Source organism: Camelus ferus, chromosome 1 (genome assembly GCF_009834535.1).
Source record: "Camelus ferus isolate YT-003-E chromosome 1, BCGSAC_Cfer_1.0, whole genome shotgun sequence".
Classification (NCBI taxonomy): Eukaryota; Metazoa; Chordata; class Mammalia; order Artiodactyla; family Camelidae; genus Camelus; species Camelus ferus.
In genome coordinates, this window is record NC_045696.1 from 98287092 (window position 1) to 98304844 (window position 17753).

A 17753-nucleotide genomic window follows, 5' to 3' on the forward strand; every position below is an offset into this window, starting at 1 on the left:
ATAATTAGGAATAAATTTAACAAAAAGATGCAAAGCTTGTACCCTGAAAACAGAAAACATTGTTGAAAGAAATTTAATTAGACCTAAGTAAATAGAATGACATTCCATGTTCATGGAAGACAATATTGTTAAAATAACAATAATCTCCAAATAATATACAGAGTAAACACAATCCATAACAAAATCCCAACAAGCTATCTTTGAAGAAATTAAGAAGGTGATCCTAAAATTCATAGGGAAGTGCAAGGGACCCAGAATAGCCAAAACAATCCTGAGAAAGAACAAATGTTGGAGGACTCTAACTTGCCTCCTCGTATCACAGGTATTTGGAATCATTTATCACAGGACCTCTTGTAGAAAAGCAAAAAGTAAGGAAAAACAAAATTCTGGAGATCGTGAGTGATATTAGGAAATGCTCCTGTGATTATCGTTTAAGAATCAGAAGAGTTTTATATTTTTAAACCTATTTAGTGCTTTAAATCATCAGCCGTAGTCAACGCCTATACTACATTTCAACTTGGTTTTAGAAATGATCATAGTTTTGAGGACTGGATGTTTCTTAGAGAGTCAGCTGTTTTGGGTGAAACTTCTCAAAAGGGTGGAGTTTACTCCTAGGGATGTTATGTCATCAGACACAAGCAGATGAGAAGGACAAGTTTCCAAGAAACTGAAGGCATCATCATTATTATTGGGCTGAATCAACTGATTAATATATAGTTTAAACACCCAACACCTAAGCTGAAGCCCAGCTTTGCTGCTTGTTAGCCTGATAAGTTTACCCTCTGATATGGGTTTTTTTTAAAATATATGGAGTACTAATATTCCCTAAGCTTTTGTCAAGATTAAGGGAAAGAGTATATATAAAAGCTTCAGATACTGTGCCTGGTACATAGCAAAGTGTTTAATAATTGGCAGTCATTTTTAGTGGGTAACTGGCAGTTTTCTATACTGGTCAAGGGCATAGTGGCTTTTTGATGCTTTAAAAAGAGATAAACTTCTTGATATCTTTCACCCCATTTATAAAGATGGAGAATAAATATTTACAAGGTTCTGTAACTCACCAGAGAATAAAGATATCCAATAAGCTGGTGAATGTGATAAAACTTATGGAGACTTGGAAGACTCTCAGGGAGTAAAATATATTATTCAAGTTATATTTTAACTATGAGTTAAATATTTAAAAATTATTTAAATACTTAAGAGGAAAGAGGAGAAAAGTAATAGAAATAAAGCCATTCTTAACTTTAGAGATGAAGTCAGATATAAATGAAGATGGATCAATTTAATTCTATAGAATTAATTTCACTTTCTAAAAAAAGAAACGTTACTATATTCATCAGTAAAAATGTTGATAGATAATAAGAAAGAATGAAACATTTTATTTATTATGCAAATATAATTCCCAACTAGAAAGTTGTGATATGTGAGTGGTTTAACTCTGTGAACATCATTGTTAATAAACATTCAAAAAATAGATCATGCTCTGTACAGAGGAACTGACATACATAAGAAATGCATCAATTTCCTAAACATTTAACTTTAAGAGAAGGAGATTTTATATAATGAATGCTGAAAAATGAAGGTACTGAGAAATGAAATATCTGAGAAGAACAAGGTAGATATTTAGAATGCAAAGAGGATATATTTTGACTGATGTAAAGAACTCAACAGATTTTCATATTAAAAATTCTAGAAAAATGGGTGGTATTTGTAAAATTGTGTTTAAATTTAACTGGCTGAGGAAAGATAAGGAGATTAGGCTGTCCCAATTTTATTTAAATTTCCATTGTCTTCAGAATACAACCCAAATATTTTCCACCAAATTTCTTATTTTGGTTCAATTTTGGTAAGTGGTCCCTTCTTTACTATCAATAGTTTATTCATACAATCATGCTGGCAGTCCTTTACTAACTACAGAGGTCATGATAACAGGCTGTCCACTTTGCCTGATGCCTGTCTGGCATCCTGCCACTTTGTGAACACCCCTACTGGCTCAGGGCACACTCCCGCCCTGCTCACTGAGCTGCATGATTCCTGGTCCAAGCAGAAGGCTCCTCCCTAATCAGTGAAAGGCGTGTCTATGACAGAGGGGAGATGTTTATAGCTGATCTGAGCTGCCTTGGTTAGAGACAACTAATCAATGAAGCTGCTTCTAGCCCATTTTGAATCTTCAACGTGACCCTGCAGTCCAAATAATTTCTTACACATAAGCAAATTATACCTAAAAAAGTAAAACTTGATGCACTCACCTGCAGCTCCTGGATTGCTAACAGCTGTCTTCTTGTCAGGATTTCATCTACACTAGTTTTCGTGCTGGAAGAGGCATTCACTGAGTAGTCCAGATTTGGCTGGCTTGAAAGCCACTTATTAGCAAGACTTGAGCAATTTTTTTGGCAAGGGGAGATGAAGTATGAATATTGAAGCAAAGCCATCGGCACTCATCTGTACCACTTGGAGTTCAGTGGTGGAGGCATGACTGGGTTGAAGATATCCTCTGAAATAGCAGATTTTTTTCCCCTTGAATTAAGTGCCGTCTTTTCCAGTACAAAAGTCCAATGTTAATCTTATACTTATCCTTATAGGATTGTTTTAATTTAAAGCGCTTTTTCACATGGCTATTGGTATAAAAAAATAACAATGACAAATTCAGGTTTCTTTGGCTGACTCTGCCTGTACTCACACTTTCTGTTTGGTTTGTAATCCATGGTCTTTCTACATGAACTCATGCTGCTAGTTGCTCATTAAATTGTTCTTGCCTAAGTACTTCCTGATCAATTCTATTATTATTTATTCTTTTCTTTCCTAGTATTGATGTTAACTGCTTGGTAATTTCCTGGATCTCCCCTTTGGCACATCTTAAAAGATTAGAATAGTTATTATTATAATTTTTTTCTTGAATCTTTCTGCAGCCAGTCCACCATTCTCTGTTTTCTGCATTTTTATGACTTACCCATCTACAAAATGTAAATCTAGTATTGATATAAGACAAATATCTTATTGTGAGGATAATATTCTCAACTATTTCTTAGCAAAGAGATTTCTATTTCACTAAAATATACTTTGAAAATACTAAGTAAGAAACAAAATTAGAGGGTAACATAAGCACTGACAGCTAAATATAGCTTTACGAGCAACTTATTTGGCTTTTCCTGAATGAAAAAAATTTAAAAGTCAAATTTTAAAAATTAGTTACTTAAATATGCAAATAAAATACTATTTTATTCAGTATTATTTAACCACGAGCAACGTATGTTGTCGCTTTAAATATTCCTTTACTATTTGACTTTTTCAACTATTGCTTATTAATATAGTGTAGATATAAGCCAGTTTTTGGCCTTTAGTCACTGAAGAGACACAACTAATTAATCAAAGCACTGACAATGACTACTACCTGCATTAGGCATGGGGATGTATAAGACACAGCCCCAGAAAATGAGATGTTCACAATCGAGTGAGGTAAGAGTAGTAGGAATGCATAATACTGTGTTTAAATAGTACAGATATGCTCAGAGAATACAAAAAAGGCAATAATTAAATCAGATAGCTGCAAATTGGAAAAAGTTCCCATACCAGAGGTATTTGAGCCATGCCTTGAAAGTTAGGGTATTCTAAATGGAGGTCACTACATGTGCAGATGGCACTATGACAGTGTGCCTTTTCCAATACAGGTAGAAGGGAAATTTGATGGTTCTTTGTTTAACCTTGATCTCTTCTGCTGGACTGGACTACCTCAGCAAGCAGAGACCCTGCTGCTTTTATTCACTGCTGTGTCCATAGTCTGGCATAACACGTGGTACACAGTATATGCTCAATAAATATTTGTTGAAGGAACGAATGGAGGTAAGGACAAGATTGTGAAAAGCTAGGTTCAAGTGTTTGGATTTATCCTATGGTTAATGAGAGTTACAGGGGTCCTTGAGCAAGGAGTCCTATGACCCTATTTATTGTGGAAGAAGATGAAAAGTAATTCTGTAGAAGTATAGAGGATAAATCCAAATGGGACCAGACTGCAGGCTCATTGAGTGAGAAATTCCAGACAAGACACGAAGAGGCCTTATCAGAGAAGAAGGAGCTTTTCCAGGAAAGGCATCCTGAAACCTTGACTGGAGGGAGTTTAAGTAGGCATATGCAGACTTTTTCTGTAAAGGACCAGACAGTAAATATTTCAGGCTTTTTGGGCTCTACTGTCTTTGTGGTAACTACTTAGCTCTGCCTCTGAGGCACAAAGGTAGCTACAGACAAGTAGATGTGGCTATGTTCTAATGACATTTTTGTTTATGGACACTGATGTTCTAATTTCATATAATTTTTGTATGTCAAAAAATCCTTTCTTTTGATTTTTTAAATTATTGAAAAATGTGAAAACTAATCTAAACTCATGGGCTATATTGAAAATGGGGAGCAGGCTGTGGTTTGCCATCCTTGGTTTAGAGAAAAGTAGGGTGTTAAGTGTCAGATGAAGACTATGAGCCTAAAAATATCACTGAATCTTGCAAATAGGAGGTAGTTAATGATCCGGCAGAAGTGGTTTCAGTAGGGTGGAGGGGCAAAAACCCTATTGTGATAGGTTGGGGGATAATTAGGACATCAGTAGAGTAAATTTAGAGGCTTTATTAACAAGGTTGGCAAGGAAGAAAAGACAGAATTAAGGTGATACTTTAAGGGAAAGACAATGTCTAGAGAGGTTTTTTGTTTTGTTTCCTCATTTTTGGGTTTAGGCAATTTGATCATTTTTTGGAGGTAAAGGAGCTATATAAAAAAAGAAGAGAGATTATCAATTTAGGAGAGAAGAGATCATTGGCAGAACAACATCCCTTGGAAGACAGGAGGATGTAGGGTTCCGTGCACACATACCTTTGGTTGAAGTTGGACTACCCCACCCTATCCTGTTCTGTGATCCCTATTTGGAATGGTGCTTTTGAAATAGCTTCTAAGATGAATAACAGGAATTCTAATTGATGCCTTAAAATAATCTTGTCTGACAGATAAGTCTGGTGTTATACTCTACACTTTACAGATGAAGAACCCAAGGGTCAAGAGTTAAATGTATCCAAAGACTTCTAGCTAACAGATAGCAGCTTAGAATGTAGACATGCTAATTCTTGCTCCAGTTCTCTTCCATTCCATTGTATTCTGCTTCCTTTCCTACTTCTAAGGGAATTTACAACATACAAGAGAATTTAGTGGTGATATTTTACATAAGCTTTGAACGAAACATTCATTTATTGACTAGTATTTAGAGATCTTTTGATTTAAGGGCTTATGTTAACATGGGGCTATATCCCTGGTAGTTTTCCATTCTGGAAGCCTAAAGTAAATGTATATTGATTTCTTTTATAATTAGAGTTTTGTTTCAGATTCTAATTGTTAAGATCCTTCAGGAAACTTGAATTACAACTCATAGATACGTAACTGTATTTAGGTAATTCAGATATATATGCATAGGACCTGCTCTGCTGACATCATTTGTAGGACAGTTGACATGGCATGGCTATCTCTCAGTCTTAGAAAGCCACTAGACAGATAGCAGGCAAATGGATAATTCCTGAGGGTGAGAAAAATTTGCCAAAAACTTAGGGATGTTTGTAAATAATTGAAAAATTATGGAGACTGTTTAACCTATGCTGAAATAATTTTAATATTAACCACATCAAAAGTTCCATCTTTTTTCCCACTACTTTCAAAATAATTGAGGAGTATTGTGGAGATATAATCTAAGAATAGTGAGGGAGCACAAGCAGTGATGTTTAAAGACTAAATTCTACCTGCAGTTTGAATTTTTCTAGGGCTTCCGTAGATCCATAGCGGTTTAGAGACAATGCTACGTCATCTGACAAAGAAGTAGCTGTTTCCTTTGGCTAGTCCCCCCAGTCCCTCCTGGCCAGTGTAACAGTTCCTCCCATGATTGCATCAATTCCTAAACCCTTCAACTCTGTGAGTCCTTAATGTGTGCTAAGCAGGAGGGGCAAGGAGGCTCTGGGGAAAGTCATTTAAAAGGAAAAATGAACAAGCGTAAAAACAGTTAATGCATGTGGAAATATTTTAGGTCACGAGAAAAATATGTTGGGAAAAAGAGTTTGCCAGAGGAAGGAAGTCTTCATACAGCTTCAGAACACATTTCATTTAAAAACAGAGAAAAAATTAAAGAAAATTGACAGAAAAGGATAATATTCAAATTCACTAAATTATTATTTAAATATTTCTCATTACTTATTATAAGTGACATCTCCAACATGCTTGTATGTGACAGAAAAATAATGCCAAGATGTAACGGAACTTTTCTAAATTTCAAGGAATAGGAATCAAATATGTTGTATTAAGACTGGATTATTCTTAGAAATAATTCTAAATTATTTCTCAGCTTTAATTAGGATACTATTTTAAGTTACGTTGAATTTCATTAGGGCTTTTCCCTCCTGCTCCAGGCCATATCCCTGAGGACATCACTCTCTCATTACTAACCTTGACCCTTACCCTGATAAACCCCTGAGTGCAGAGTCACCCAGAATCCAATTTTATATATTTTTTTACATACAGATATTATTTTAATTATTACTTAATGATGTTTCCATACACTAACTCTTCTCTGTTGAGATCAAATCATGCAGTTATATTTTCTATGCTATATTTCCTTCCAAAGGCAGATGGTTGGCACACGTGTTCTGGGACAAATTGTTTTCATCAATAGAGAAACATGTAAATGTCTTTTCTAAAGAGGTTTCAGAAACAAAATGTTTTGGATTTTTCCTTCTAATTTATTCTATCTGGTGAGTGCTATAATTAAAGATTAGGAACCAAAGGAAATTATTTGAAAGTTCCTGGAAAGGAATTATCTGCCTAATTACCAAGAAGGCTCCTCATTGTAAAACTCAAAATTTTCAAGTAAAAGAGACTCTGGTAAGAATTTAAAAAATATTTTTATTGTGAAACATTATATGCATATAGGAAAAAATACACAGAATAAATGTATACTGTGGTAAATAATTCTAAAGCAAATATCCACAGTAAACACTATCTGTTATAGACTGAATTGTGTCCTCCCAAAATTCCTATGTTGAAACCCTAGCCTCACCGTGTGACTGTATTTGGAGACAGGGCCTCCAAGGAGATAATAAAGGTTAAGTGAGATCCTAAGAGCGGGCCTTAGTCTTACTGGACTGGTGTCCTCATGAGAAGAGGAGGAGGCACAAGAGAGCTTTCTCCCGCCCCACGGGCACGCAGAGGAAAGGCCACACGAGGACGAGGACGCGCAGGGCAGCCAGCCAGCTGAAAGCCAGGAAGCAAGGTCTCAGTAAGCGAGGGCACCTTGGTCTTGGTCTTGGTCTCACAGCCTCCAGAGCTGTGAGAAAAGACATGTCTACTCTTCAAGCCACTGAGAGTCTGGTTCTTGTTGCGGCAGCCCTAGACTACAACACCATCCAGAGTGGGTAACAGAACATGGCCAGGATGTCAGAGCCCCCACGTGTCTCTTTTCTGTCACTTTCTTTTTAGAGGTCACCACTGTGCTGACCTTTATGATAATCATCTCCTTCTTTTTATTTACACTTTTATTTTTATGTACGAGTGTATTTCTAAACAATATAGATTTTAAGCTTCATAGAGATAGACCTATACTGTTAATGTATTTGTCTCTATCTTGCTACTTTTGCTCAACATATTGTTAGTAAGAATTTTATGTGTTTCTATGCATAGCTCTAGTCTGTTCACTTTAGCGTATGTCATTGTGTGAATAGACGTACCACATGAATTCTATGGTGGATAGACACTTGGGTTGACATTTTGGCTATCATGGGTATTGCTGGAATGAACATCCCTGTACATGGCTCCACTTACATACACATTTCTCCAGGGTATATACCTGGAGTAGAATAGCTGGATTATAGGGCTGTTAAAAGAATAATTTTCAAGTATAAATTGTTTTAGAAATGTAACTTCATCCTTCTATTCTTCACTCCAGAACACAGGATCATGCCTTGTAGCAGAGGAAAAAGTCAACGAGCATAAGCTTTACATTGGTCATTTGTAATAGCTTTGTAACAACCATTCTCTGAGGAAATAAATTCAAGTGTTTTTTTCTTTTCATGCTGTTGTCACTTGGTGAACCCAAAGAACATCCTGTTTACTTTTCCAATCCCTATCTTAAATCTAAAGGGCACTTAGCTATTCTGGAAGGCTGATTACCTTCATCCGCACCCCTACATCTCTACACCTCCTGAGCCCATTCTCTCTCCTTCTCTATTTCTTAGCAGGCTGACTCCCACTGAGGTTATTTCCTGATCTTCTTGCTGGTTGATTTCTGGTTGGATTTGGGCTGTAGGAGATTGGGTCTAGATTCTGGTTCTGGCATCGTGTTGGGTTTGGCTAATAGGAGGCAAAGGCAGGAGATCCGAGGGGTGAACGGTTAGAGTATTTCTTCCTGGCTCCTTCCCAGCTGTAACATTGAGTCTCTAGCAGTACTTCCACTCCTCCATGTGTCTAGTTCCTTCTGGGAGGCTCATTCTTGGCTCCTGTTTTCACTGGCTTCCAGGACCACCATTTCGTCCACTAGTCTCTTTAGTCCTAGGGGTGGTAATGGCTTCTCACTATTGAGTGTCTCTAAGCACCTTACTGTACCTTATTTATTCTATAAGGCTTTGAAAGTCTTTACTGATCCTTCTGGGGTGACTTCTTACTGGGACTCTGCCTGATGCCTGGGTTTTGAATTTCTATGAGGTAGAAATTGCAAGTGTTTCTTTAAGTACAATGTCTATTCAAATTTTCTGAATAGTTGTCACATTTTATTTTAGGTTTAAGAAGAAAAATATTGCTAAAAATGAAAACCTCGATCCAAATATAAAAAGAGATATAAAAAACTGACTAGTGTAATTGGAAAATTAGGCAATGTGCCTGAAAGTAAACTAAAATATGCGGCACATGAACTAATCCAGGATCACAAATTGGAGCCCATATGCCTTGTCTGCAACTTGGTGACTAGTCAAATCATTCCTCTTTTTCTAAATCTCTAATATTCAAGGGTTTCTTATTTACCTCAATATTACAAGTATGTTTAAGAGGCTCTTCTTTAAGATCAATTATGCTATTCCCCTGCATTTTATCTGACTTCCTTTCGTTCTAGTCTCTGCACAGAGTACAGTGTACTCATAAATGTGGTAACAAGGCTGGATCTCTAAAAGAACTAGGAATTTCAGCATTTCACCTGGCTGTAGGTTATACCTCTATTTTCCAACACCTAATCTTAGAAGAAGAAAACAGGCACAACCTTTCCATAATCCCTGCTCTGTCAAGCTCTGTACAGTGTATGATCCCAGTGTAGCTTTTATAAGCATTGTTGCCACACATGTCTCTAAGCATGGCAAAGGTTCCTCATCTACACTGGGTACACACCTGTGTTGGCTAAGCTATTTTTGTCTTGAGTATTTTGATTTTATCAAACTCCAGCCCCAGTGACTATAGGACTTACTTTTTTTAAGTTGTACAGTTTAATTTGAACATTAAATATAAAAAGCAGTCTTTCTCTAGAACCATTTGTATTATTTTTGAATGTACAAGCATGGACTATTTAAGCACAAGCACCCAAACACCCAAAAGTTCCACATTTATACAAGGAAGAAAAATTAAAAATAATGAGCTACATATTCAATTGACCCTAGTATTACTCTTGGATAAGTGTAAGTGGCAAACATTTTATTTGTTGAAATATTTTAGTTGGCTACTGTGAATACATAAATCTTTGTATGTATCTAAAATAATATAAGAAATCTTGGTGTATTATTTCTAAGGAAAAGGAGGGGTAATATTGCCAATGATATTCCTATAGCTCAGAACAGTGCCTGGCACAGTGTAGATGCTCGATAAAGATTAAATGTTGTTGCTGTTGAGAGAGCCAAATGTCATCCATTCACTGAAGAATCCATTCTGATTCTTCATATCAGTCAAATGTTCATTATCATATAAGCCTCATTTGCTATCCTAGCCATTCTGTTGCTTATAGCTTTAGTGTTTTGCGTACAGTATAAAGATGAACTCCTATGGAATATGCTGCATTTGAGGCCAGTTCCCAACCACAAAGATGCTGTTTGTACTGCTTAATAGCCTCTGAAATCAGTATGAGACTAATGTACGGTTAATAATTTTACAACTGTCCTCTCCTAACATACAGCATAAGGCTTTTAAATAAAGATAACAAGTTTAAATATAATTTGCGTCAACACATTACGGTAACATTTGTACCTAGGGAAAAGAAAAGAATGGAACAGGGTTTAATGCACACTGCAGAGCAAGTAGATGCTTAGCATTACTTTGACATTGCAGTGTCTTTATAGTTTCCAGAATTAACTATTTTTCCTTTTCTATTAACTTTTAATTACTTAAAGTTCTTAAATAAGTGAAATTTCTGAGGATTTGGAATGAATCTGTTGTTTTGTGTGTGTGTGTGTGTGCGCATACACATAAACTATATAGGTACATAAGTAGTTATATATACTCTTTTAAAGTTACGTAGTTACTGATTCTGGCTTCTGAGCATTGGCTATGTTTTAATTGAATGTGTTCAAGACTTGGAAAAATACAAGATGAGACCAGTTAATATTGTGGAAAAAACCAGTGCTAAGGTAGGGTGCCAAAACAAAAAATAGGGTATAAGTAATATTAACAATAGAAGGAGCAAGTTTAGCAGTACCCAGTCAACATTTCCAGGTGAATTGGTTAAAGTTCTTGGGTGCTTTAGAGCTGGGTAACAAGAAAGTGTGCATAGAAAAACATTTAGCACAGTCTGGAGCATGGAAAGAGTTCAGTGCATTATTAGCAACATCCATCTCTCCTCTCCTAGGGGGACAATATCCCATCTATGTGGTGTGTTGTAATTCACCCACACATTCTTTAAAGCTTCCCTGTTGAGTAAAATTTGTATAGATTTCTCTTTTCTCACTGCAGACTCAGAGAAGCATGTGGAAAGTGCCCTGTGAAGGCACACTGATTTATCAGATTCTTAGAGGTGTAGAGAGCTGTGAAGAACTTGGAGTGCCCTCTCATTGCATAGATGAGGAAAGTGAAGCCAGAGTAGTTAAGCAACTCATCCAGATTCACTTGCTGCTGATGAAACCAGCACCAGAAATCAAATCTCCTAACTCCCTATTCAGTGCTCTATAATTTAGCACTCATCAATGATGAATTAAATTTAAAAGCGTTGTGATTGGTCAGGGGAAAAAGACTCCACTATTCTTAGGAGTTTTAATCCCCAAACTGATGCTTATATGGATTATTAGGGTACAAATGTCTTTCACACCAGAAAAAAAAAAAAAAGCACTAAATGTGTAGGGTCAGGGCACTCAGGGTGGGTGTTCCCTTGCTCTCTATACATCCTCTGCTTGAATAGACTAGTACCTGCTTCACCTGTACCCTATTCACAGGACTAACCTTCCTACATACTTGCCCCTGCCCCAGCTGGTGATCTCATCAAAGGGGTGATGAGGGGCTTGACCCTCTGCTGGTTTCCCTGTAACTGATGAGCCAACCTGATGTCAACCCCCCCTGTAACTACTCACCTCTCCCTGCCCCTGGGAGCAAAGACTGTGGCCATGTCCTGCCCGCCAGCCACTGCATGTGGTGGGGAGTTGCTCCAGGACCTTCTTCAGACCTGTAAGATCCCCCTGTCCATTAAGTCATTGATGTCACTCTCATTGACTTCGGGCTCTTTCTTTGGTCTTGAGGCTCGGCAAGTACAGGCCTTTCAGCCTGCGGGGTGCAGCCCAGCAAAATGTAACAAAAAAATTCTAACTGTCTTAAAGGAAACTGTGATATGACAAGGAAACAAGAATTTTTACTATTGCCATGCATTTCACAGGTTGATAATTTTAACCTATTTTATAGAAAGAGTAGAGAAGAAGGAATACAGATTGGGAAAAGAGTGGAGACTTGGAGTTATCATGTCTCAGCTATTTGACTTTGGAACAATGAACTTTTCAGAGTCTCAGCCAACTCTGATTTGAAAACAGATATATTTTCTCTTGGTTTGGATGAGAAGATCATGTGATAGCATTTTGTAAACTGCAAAGCATTACATAAAGTAAGGTGTTATCATTGCTAGGTGGAACATAGTAGTTAAGATTGACTCAAACTACACTGTCTATTTCTCTCTAGGCCCCTTTTTCTTCGTCTATAAAAGATATAATAGTAGCACTTAACCTCAAAGATTGGGTGAAGATTAAATTGATTAATTTACATGAAACTGCCATAGTACCATTATGTTTTTCCACACTACTGGTAATGACTTCAAAATGTTTTTATTTTATAAAATTAATATTTGTTACACTGCATAATTAATAGTATGATATAATAATGGTAATTATTAAGAAAGGAAAATATTAAATTATCCTAAAATAGTCATTCATTAAAATCTATGACATACTGGTCAAAACTAAGTAACCTTAAACAAATTCACATGGAGTGACTCAAGAATGAACATCAGGGCTATTTAAAGATCAGGCTAATAGCTATCCTTACTTAGAATTCTTCTCATTTCTTGGCTCAAGTGACCGTTATAACCTTATTTGTCTTAATGATGATTTCTCATTTTACTCTCAGCTGTGCACCATGTCCCAGAATCATAGAGGAAAGAAATTGACAGATTTTGACCTGAGTCTAGTCTTCAGGAGAGCAATTAAACATGTGGAGATTAGTAGTTTGTACGCTGCATGTGAAAAAGAAGGAAATGAGAATCAATAAGCAACAGGTAAATAGGATTTTAAATAGACCCCTAGGATTTTTGATCCCCGGGTAATTCCCTCTCCAGAGTTTAACAGTGTAACTTATTCAGTTAAACTTTTTTCATAAAAAAACGTGTATTGAATAGGGAGGAAGAGATTCATTTTGCAGAAAGAAAATATCAGAAACTCAGACTGTCAAGTTTTTGAGTTGATAGAGGTATAGATTCTTTACTTTGGGGGAAATGATGTAATTACTTGAGTGAACAACCATGAAAATTTTATCCCCAATATAATTTTAGGGAAATTTAATATTTTAATTGCCTCACTAGCATTCACTGATACTGAAAGAACTCATTGTTGAGCAAACAAAGGGAAGTGACCCTCTGAGCTCACATCGGGTCTTGGTGAGGAGCATTTATTATAGGAAACCCACAGCAGTGGGACCTTTGCAGCGGTGTTAACCAGCACTCTGAGGAGACACACAGAAACCCAGCAGTATCACATGCCATTGCCAGACTCAAAGAGAGGGAGGCCTTAGGCTGTGGATTTTTAAGCTGAATGACCTCACCCTGCCATGATCAGGAGCTGCATGAACATCCCTCAGACATGGTGAGGGGACTTCATATCTTCTTTTCAGTTGTACGTGGGATAGTTGTATCATATTAGCTGGAAGCATCACCTTGTAATTGTTTTTATTTGGAAGTTAAATATGATTTAAAGACATATATGGGTGTCATGTCAAAAAGGGGTAGACCATAGTGGCTTTGTGATATGTCAGCTTGGCTAGACTCAACTTCATTTCCCTGAATTCCCTTCATTGTATGTTTCTAACTGGGGTAGGCCACAAGAGATATTTTTTGCGGCATCTGGTAGATGGAAAAGATGTAGCTTCCATATTGTTTTTACACTCAGAAAGTCAGTGCAGGTGCTGTTACAGCTCACTCATAGTGTCAGCATGAGGGCAGCAATGAGGCCAGGAGCGGCTTCATCTTCCTCCGAATCCTCTTTCCAGCTTCCTCAGCTTCTGGGCGAGTTGTGTGTTTAGTTCCTTGATAAAGAGCACCACTTTTTTGGTAACACACCCATGCCATCAAAGTCAGAGGTAGTGAGAGTCTGATTAGGTTGCAGCCTGTCTTGTGGGCTCCAGTTTGAGCCTTGAGTTGCGGCTCTCCCTGTAACCCACAAGAGGGAATAACTCTCTTTTTCCCCATTTCATATGCATCTTCTTCTTAATTGCTATCATGCAAACATCCTAAGGTCCAGATATACCTAAAATTATTAGCAATTCATCACATGTTCTCACCTCCTTACCAGTTTTAAGACTCAGTTCAGGAATCCGCTGTTGATTTTCTTTGATCACTTAAGATTAGCCAGGATCTTTATACACTCCTTGTGGAACATTTCATATAGTACTTAAATTATTCAGTTACTTCTCTGTCTCCCACACCCGACACAAGACTTTTTGGCAACCGATATTCCTTTAATACAGTATGACTTCAATGCGTAATTTTTGTTTCAAGGTACATAAATAGATGGGAAATGGAGCATGGCTTGGTTTGGCTGAGGAATCAAAGTCTTCCTTGGGAACTATCTTTCCAGATTGTCTCTTTTTCTCTCTTCTATGAGATAAAATTAGTGCATAAATCCCCCTAATTATTCTGTGAATCTCCAAGGGACCTTACTTATTCCTGTTTCTTAAAAAAAATGGTTTCCCCTCTTTTAAAACCTTTAAAAACATAAAAAACATTAAAATGGGAGTTTTCTAACAGAGTTATGCAGTGTTTTCTTCATAAGGGTTAGGAGTTAGCCAAGCAATGAGTGACCATTTTTCTCGGGTCATTGATGTTTGCCCAGCATGTAGAACTGTACCCGGCATGCTGTGTGCACTCAGTAGGTGTCTGTGGAGTAACCCTTTTCATGAGACTATTGTGACTATCTTAATGAGACTGACATATCAATTTTTAAAAAAAAGGGAAATTTGATTCTTTTTGTAATAATTTAAGGTTCTTAAAGACTTAGTCTACTTTTTTCCCATTTAATAACTTCTGAGGGCTTTTAAGACATTACCTCGTTTTTGACTGCTTTTATTAATTTTATACAAACACCAGCATACCTTTTGGTAGACTGTTGGTTGAAGCAAATGCACTCTCTTTTCATTGATGAGGTATTTTAAATTATAATAACAGTTATGTTACTGCAGAAAGTGGAGCCTTTTTTCAGTCATTTTTTTCTTTTATTTCTCATGTATGGGTGTACATCTGAGTGTGTACTTGCATATCTGTGTGTGTGTGTATTTGTGGCAGGGAGGGAGAGACTGTGGCAATAATTATTTAGTAGTTAACACAAATTTTTGCGAAGTGATTTTGTTACATTACCTTTGCTGCATTTGATTTCAGGAACTTAATCATATATACCTGCTTAGCACTTAAGATTCAATGAACAAACAGTTAAAGTCCTTCACCGAAACAAGGGTGAAACATGGAGAGTTTCATTCATTTGAAAAAAAGTGCTTAACTCATTTTTTTTTGGTTTTAATATATTCTGCTTGAAATTAATGCATATCATTTTACTCTCCACATGTAATATGTGCCTATAAATTGGATAAGTAGTGCTTTCTTAGAACTAGCATGTCACTGTAAACAAGTTATCAGTAAAACTGAGCCACCTACAATGCTAGTAATTTACTTAATTTATTAAAAATGCATAAGGTCTTTGAATTTATGTATAAAGTTTCAGATACTTGAATGATGAACAATTTCCCAAGATACAGATCATTTCTTTTCCTGCAGTAATAAAACCCTGCCTTAGCCAGGCAAAATAAGCAGAGGAAATTCTAGAAATAAAGGCCATTTATCAAAAATTTCTCCCTTGTTGGTTTTAGGATTTTTTTCTATAATGCCATCATTCCAGCCAGGTAGATCATATGTCTCTTCCTAAAGGCAGAGTGACTGGAGATATCCAAAGACTGTGCTTTGCTTTATTTGTCCATCCATCCACCCATCCATCTATCCATCCTGCTTGCTTGTTCATTAAGTGCAAATATTTATTGGATACCTACTATAAGCCATACACTGTACTGGGGGCTTCACTACCTTTACTTCATTTAATATTTAAAAAACTTAGTATGCATTAATTTAACAGATGAGGAAACTGAGGCTCAAACTGGTCAAGTAACTTGTCCAAGGTCCAAGTCTATAAGCACTTGACTGGGGATCAAATTCAAGTGTGCCTGACTCTAGACACTACACTTAGTTGAGTCTTTTGGTAATTTTTCTCTGGAATGGAAGGAGTGGGGGAAGGGAAGAAATGAGGGAGATCAGCGGTAGTTTGGCTGAATCAACTTTTCTTAAATGATTTTGTATTGGAGGTTCAACATTGGAGGGGTTGGGGAAAGGGTAGTTTACATTATTCCTTTTTATGAATTAGAAAAAGGCACTCTTCCTCTAAGTGAGAGCACATAGGTCAGAGAGCAGAGCACGCAGACTCTGTTTTAGCTCCTGGTCACCTCCTTGCCAGGTGTCCTTGTCCAGGGTGCAACCTGCACAAGCACTGTGCTAGAGGCATGTATGTGGAGGGCTGATGGGGTGAGTGTAGGAACACAGAGCAGAAGACTTCCCTTGAAGCTGACTCCCACCTGATCCTTGCACTCTCCCCTCTAACTCCTCTGCTGCATTTATGGAGGAAGATAAAAAGTACATTATAAGTGTGTATTAAAAGTTAGCTAATTTCCCCCATGCTGCAAGCAAGGGAAGTGCATGGTTCAGAATCCTTGGCTGGGCTTGCTGTCTGGCTGTGAACCATCTTACTTGTACTTGCCCAGCATGACTTCTGCTCTGCACAGCATTTTCAAGTATGTGGTATTTTATACTGAACAGGGTAGGAAAATTCTAATAATTAATAAGTGGAAAAATAATCTAGAAACTAATAAAATATAAAAAACCTAGCAGATTAAAAAAACATGTAAGATAAATATACTGTGTTGTATCCCAAGTTAAATACTAGAATAAAATAAAAATAAAGTTGACTTTTGCCACATAAATGCTATGGAGAGATAATGTTCAAGAGAGTTGAGAATATTGACAAGTAATAGGTGAAGAACCAAAATATTGAAGCTAATCTCGAGAGGAAAATGATGAAGCATGGAGGGGTTGGTAGTTTGAAATAAAGCGGAGGGGTTGTGGGACTGGAGAACCCAGAAATTTAAGAAACAGGAAAGGGAGTAACTGTAGCAGATAGCTGGTGGGGATGAAGTTTGAGATGCCAAAGCAGGATGCTTTCACTTAGTTTTTAGAGGTGCCTATTTAGAGTTCAAGATGGCTGTGAGTGAACTGGATATCTGGATCCTGGCAATGAGAAGACCAAGGAAAGAGGTCAGGGTACTGGGTAGTTTGTGTGGATGTTGATGTCATTCAGCATGACATCAGATCTTGGGGGTGGAGATTTGTGACAAGAGGGGAGTCATAATGTCTTCCAACAGTGGTGGTGGTGTGGAGGATATTGTGAGCGAGGGAAAGCATCAGAGAGGCAGATGTTTGCTACACAAGTTGGAGAGAGGTGTCAAGGTCCGGAGGTGGCACTGGGAAGTGAGCTGACATGGTCTTCCCTTGTGAAGCCACAGGAGACGTGGTGTCTCATGAGAAAAGCCAGTTTCTATACAGGGAGGTGGGAGATGTAATGTTCAGTCAAGAATCTGAGGAGAGATAACACTCTGTTTATAATTCTGCAGATGCTCCAGAGGGCACAGCAATGAGCTCTGAGGGGAGAGTGGATCTGTGGGGGTGGGAGCTCAGTGCAGGATGCAGATTGGCCAAGGAAAGATGTGAGACGTGAAGACTTTCGCTGCTCCCACTGTTTCCCACTAAGTATTCCCAGCTGTCTCCGGTATCTGATGAAAGGAGAGAAGGACCAGGTCTCTCCGGAGGGGTTAACTGCTTCTGAGATGAGCCACTTATCCTGGGAACTCTTGGTCCAGATGATCAGGCTGGTCTCAGGATCTCCACTGCTCATACGTCCATTAAGTAAAGTGTTTTGCACTAATGATTGGCACTT

The 17753-nt window shown here is 37.5% G+C and overlaps 1 long non-coding RNA gene across 2 annotated transcripts in view; it reads left to right on the forward strand.

Annotated features, from left to right (window-relative positions):
- Nucleotides 1-17753, forward strand: part of LOC116665806 — a 239542-nt gene that overhangs the window by 46016 nt on the left and 175773 nt on the right. The gene's annotated exons all lie outside the window — the stretch shown is intronic.